Here is a 6000-nt window from a genome sequence, read left to right on the forward strand (position 1 = left end):
GTGTCTTAATTTCTCATATTCCTTTATTTTTTATTACACAAGAGTCAATTTGTGATTCAGCCCCTGGGTGGCAGCATTTCTGGATTGACTTCCAGTTCTCTATGGCCTCTCTAGCCTTCTTTCCCTGTGGCACTCAATACCGGTTTGTGGAGGTGGGCTGCCCCAGAGCTGGCTCTCCAATGGTCACTCCCCGCTCCGATCCCCAGGTTCCAGAAAAACAACTTCCCCCTACAGTCTCCCAGGGCGTCCCCAACTGGGTGATCCTTGCTTAGTAATCAGAAGCAAGGAAATGAAGAGGAAAAAGCCCAAGTGCGCGAGCAATGGGTCCACATGTAAGTCTAAGCAGCCTGCACACCTTTGAAACTCCTAGGCTATCCCTTCGCGCCAGATCAAAATGGGTTGCTTTTTAGAGATCCCTTCTGTTAGCAGCTCTGAGGACCCCCTTCCACATTCACAGATCACGCCAGCCCCAACAGCCACGGACTTTTCTAGGCACAGACTTCCCAGGTCCTCCAGCTCCCGCAGTGTGCGTGTTTCTCTCTCCTGCCGGGACCAGAGACCTCACCTTATCCTTAGCAAAATCTGATCTTTCCACGGTGGAGTGAAGAGCTCCTTTGAATCCGTGTGTTTGCGCCAATTGGGGGCCGGCGTTCTGGGGATCCCAGCTGTTCAGTGGTTGCTGCAGTTGTGGATTTTCAGGCTTCCGATAAGATCCACTTTCCCTTTCAAGATGGCAAGGTTTCCCCGTCCGAGCCCATAGCTCCGGGAGGGGACCCAGCCACAGCCTCAGTGGGGGCTGCCCAGTCAGGGGAACCCCGTCCAGGAGTCCCCCACCTTCTCCTGGGGTTTAGCTGTCCCTTAGCTTGCCAACAAACACTCCCCATGCGACCCTCAGCTGCTGCTTCTTTCTGCTCCGGGACAAGGCTCGGAACACATCTGTCTATTCTGCCGCCATTTTCTCCTCTAACCCAAAGGTTTAATACAAGTCATGACCCCCCACTCTCAACCTCCAGCTCTGCTGGCACCACAGGGTGGATGGGACTTGATTTCATGAAGGACGTAGCTTAGTCATTTCTTGCTATGGAGCAATATTCCCATGGGCCTAGTGACAGTACACATTCATGACTATCAGCTCTGCAGTAAGGAGCAGGGCATGGTGTAAGTGGTCCCTCTGATTCGGGACTCACGAGACCAGGGTTTTGGCTGAGACTGTGGTCTCCCCTGAGAGTCTAGGAGGAAAGGAGATGCTTCCAATCTCACCCGGTTGTGGGTAGAATTCAGTTTCCTGCAGGTGTGGGACTGAGGGGTGGGTTTCTTATGGCTGTGGCTGCAGGCGTCCTCAGCTCTGAGAGGCCACAGGGAGTTCCATGGTTGTCCCCAGCCCAGCCACTTGCTGCTGCACAGCCCACAGAGCAGAGGGCCAGGAACTCCAGCAGAACGGGCACTGCAGTCTGTGTGAGGGACCCGACAATGTGTCGGTGCCACCACAGTGGACATGCGCTCTCCTGCTGTCTTCAGATGTGTTCCTGGATGGGGCTGCATGGGAACAGGATAAGCAGAGTGGGTGCCAGGGTGTCTTACCAGGAACCACCATTTGGGATTGAGTGACAGTGTGTGTGTGAGGAGGGTGTGGGCACCAGGTGTCCGTGGACTTAGAAACTTGAGAGACATGCCGGCTGAATTATCATTTGAATGATCTGACTGGGTGTCTCTGTCCCACAGCATGATCATTCCCTGACCCAAGTCCCTGAAGGTCACTAAGTGGAGCAGGGTCCCAAGAGAGGAAGCACTTACTGGGCTTTTCCCCAAAGGCCTCGGCTGGGAGCCCAGCGTCACCGTACATGGAACCACCAGGGAGGAGGCACATTCTCCTGAGAGCTGGGGCTGCATCTGTGATTCTTGGGGCAGGAGTCCTGCAGCTGTAGATGTGGTATTTGCATTTCCTCCAGCTCCCACTCTAGCACCCAAACTAGCCGTCCCTGACCAGGCCCTTCATGGACATCCACCCTCTGCCCTGTGCACAGGTGCAGACCCAGGCTCATGCAGCCCAGCCCTGGGCCCTGGGGCAACTGCAGGGAAGTTCCATGCCCTTGGCTGCAATGGGTGAGAACCTGCTGCCCGAGCTCCAGCCCCAGGATGTCCAGGAAATATCCTTCCAGATGGTGTCAGTGTGACTCAGCTTCTGGGCAGCCCCAGGCCATCAGTTTCAATAAAAGTAATTGAGGTGAAATACACATCACACAAAACTGACCATCTGAGTCGTTCTTACATCTACAGTTCACTGGTATGACGTATATTCTAACTGCTGGGCAACATCCCCACCCCCACCTCCACAACTTTTTCATCTTGAAAAATGGTAGCACTAAGTCCCCCTCCCTCCCATCCTCTGGCAGCCACCCTTCCACTTCCCTTGTCTGTGAATGTGAGGAAACAGGAATGTCAGGAAAGTGAGATCGTCCATATTTGGCCTCCTGTGATGGGATCATTTCCTAAGCACAGTGCCCTCAAAATGCCTGCACTGGTCCCAGCAGGTGTCAGAATCCCCCCTTCTGAGGCTAACACTGTGGGAGCAGGTGGTGTTAGGTGGGGGGAGAGGGCTGGCAGCTCCCTGCCCACTGGCCCTGAAGGCTCCTTTCTTGGAGGCTGAGGTTGCCCTGCAGGACTGCAGGTTCCCAGCACCACATACCCATCCAGGTCTGGGAGGGAGGAACACACCTCCAACTGCTCCTGGGGGTGAGGTCCTCGTCCTGGCCCCACAGACAGCCCTGCAGCTTTCACCCAGCTGGTTTCAATACTGGGCACAAGTCTAATCTTATACAAAAGTTGAATTTCTAGCATCAAAAAGAGCCATTTATACACTGAGTGACCAGATTATTATGATGTCTGAATGCATAATAATCTGTCCACTCAGTGTATATCCTATATAGTAAAATGCTAATATGCAAATTGTCCCCTCGACCAGGAGTTCGACCAACAGGCAGGCTAGCCAACCGCCCATGTCCCCTCCACCTGGACAGGCTGGCCGAACCCCACCCATGCACGAATTCATGCACCAGGCCTCTAATATATTTATATATATATATAAAATGAGTGGCCAGATTATTATGCGTTCAGAGATCATAATAATCTGACCACTCTTTGTATATCTCAGCCCAGGGCCTTCTATGCGTCAGGAGCAGCCAGTGACATGGACCCTGAGAGTGTCCTCCTGGCCTCTGCCTGTTCCACCTGAGCCTCCTGGGCAGTATCTGCTCCCCTTCTTGGCTTCCAGGCCCAGGGCAGGAGCAGGTTCTGTCCTCAGCTCAGTGCTCCTGCCTTTCCCTGGAGAAGGCTTGGCTGAGCCTGACGGCCACTCCCACCCCCCCCCACCCAGGAGGTTCCATCTTTCTCCAGAAGTCCCCAGGACCCTGAGAAGTTCTGGCCTTGAACCATGAACAGACGCCCACCGATCTATGGTCCAAGCCACGTCTTCACAAGGTCAATGTGAGGCCAGGGCAGGAGGGCACATAGGCAAGGCCTTCTATAGTGGCACTCATTCTGCTATTCATCCTGTTATGGAGTGCTTCCTACTGTTGACCAGGCACTAGTCCTCACCCTCAGGCACTTACAGACACTGGAAGGAGGTGTTTAAGTGGATTTAGAACATGTAGACCCCTCCCTTGTGTTCCCTCTATTTTTAAATTAGTGTTAAAAAACATTAATTTTTTAATACTCTCCATAACCTCTGAGAGGATAGATTTTTTTATTATTGCTGTCTAATGGGGAAACTGAGGCACAAACAACACTGCTCTCAATCTGTGCACCTATTAAAGTAGAAATATTAACACCACACAAGTTCTGTGGAGCAGGCATCTGGATATGGTTTGTCTGGGTGCCTCTGCCTCCAGGTGTGGGTGAAGCAGGAGATGTGTTTCAACTGAGGCTCAACTGGGGACAGATTTCCTCCCAAGATCACTTGCCTGGTGTTTGTCAGGATGCAGTTTGGACTGAGAGCCTGACTTCCTACCTATTGGCCTGGGCACTCCGTCAGTTCTCTCTTATGGGGCCTCTACATTGGGCAGCTCAAAACATGAATGCTTGTTCCCCCCCGTTCCAGAGATATGACAGACAGACAGACAGACAGACAGAAAGTGAAATTGAGCAGGAAGGGACCCCAAGAATGAGACTAGGAGAGAATGACGGGGCCTGACATACCATCACCTGGGCTGTACTCTATGTTGTTCAGAAGCCAGTTACTGAGCACTCAGCGATACACAAGGATGTTCCTTCCAGGAGACTGGACTCACTGGAAGCCACTGTGAAAGCGCCCACCCCACAGACCCACATGAGGCACTTGCCCGAGGCTAAGTTTAACAAGAGACACTGGAAGGTTTTAGGCCAGTGAATGAGCACATCTGAATTTCCTGTCATTTCAAACCCTTAAAGGTGCAGACTTGAAAATGAGGCCAAATGAGCAGTGACTTCCCCTACTTCACATGCTGTATCCCACGCCCGTTTTCATTGGTGTTCCGTGCTGTGTCCCACCCATTCTTTTCACTCTTCCACCTCTATGTTTCTGTACTGGATTCATGGGACGCCAGCCCACTGTGTTAGGGGCCTTATCTCACCCACACCTGATCATTTCCTATGGAAATGGTGTCTAGCATCATCCTCATTGGGCAGGTTGGGAGGCTGGGGAGGTCCTGAGAGGCACAGGGGCTCCCCCAGGACACAGAACAGGTAAGAAAAAGGAGGTGTGAACACAGCTTTCTCCCCCAAGCTGGGAGCCTGGTACATGCCCAGAGAGCTGGGAGAGGTTGTGTTAGGTATTGGTGTACAGGTATGAAGATGACATGGACAAGGAGGGTGAGAGGTCACCAGCCCAGAGGGGGGTTTGGGTGCCTCTGATTGGAGGAAGGGCACAGGTCATAGAACCTTGAAGGGGTGACCTCAATTTCTTGGTGACAGATCCCCAACAGAAATTGGAACCGTGGTAACCAGGTACCCACATTCTAGAGACATCTGCCTTTCCAGCTCACTTGAGTGGAGAGGGTCAGGAGATGAGGATGTCTCTGTGTTGCTTCCCGTTCTTCCGAGGCTCTGGGCAGAAGAAAGCCCAGAGGGAGAGATTTTTTTGTTGCTGTACAAACTGGTGCAAGCGCCACCGCCGACACCCCTTGCCCTCTTTCAGGAGGACCCGTCAGGTAACCGCAGGCATCCCAGGGAAGGCCTATCCAAGCCAGGCCCCAACTGGGCTCCCACCTGGGAAGCCCCACACTTCTTACCCCTCATCCTGGGTATATGTTTGTTGGGGATGGTGACAAAAAGCATAGGATGAAGGACGCACATCCTGGGCAGAAGCAGGTTGGTAGGTGTCAGAAGCCTGGAGAGTCTGTCATGTTCATTGCCCAGGTCATGGCTCACAGGAAACGAAGCTGAGTGCTGGGGTTGGAGCTCTGCTACTGCTTGTTAATTGGGGGATGCTCTAGAGGTCAGTTCCTTCCCTCCCTGCCTGGAGGTCTTTGCAGATGCCCCTCTCTGCCTGATCTGGGGAGCAGAATGGGTGGAGGGCATCTTCCCCACTGGCAATGCCCAGGCAGGCCCCTGATGCCTCCTGGTCCTGTAGCAGGCTCTGTCTTTGCAGAGCTCCAACAAGGACATTGCAGAGGAGCTGGCTGACACGTTCACTTATGCCATCAATGGGTACAAAGGACAAGTGGGTCAGGCCAGGAAAGGCGTCCAGTGCCAAACCGAGGTAAGAGCTGGCCCACACCCAGGACCCTGAGGTGACTGGGGTGGGACCAGAATCCAGATTCAGATTTTGGGCCTCAAAGTTTTTACAGGCCCACTCCCAAAGGACTCTGTACCTCCAATCCTCCCAACCAGGTTCCTGGAAGGGTAAGAAAACTGTCACGTGTTTGTTGGGATCATAGAGAAAACATTTTTTGCTGTCTGTGTTTTGCTCATTAACTCCCTGCCCTCAGTATCCTGTGGACCAGTACTAGCTCAACTGTCCTTGCA

This window comes from Eptesicus fuscus, chromosome 16 (genome assembly GCF_027574615.1).
Source record: "Eptesicus fuscus isolate TK198812 chromosome 16, DD_ASM_mEF_20220401, whole genome shotgun sequence".
Classification (NCBI taxonomy): domain Eukaryota; kingdom Metazoa; phylum Chordata; class Mammalia; order Chiroptera; family Vespertilionidae; genus Eptesicus; species Eptesicus fuscus.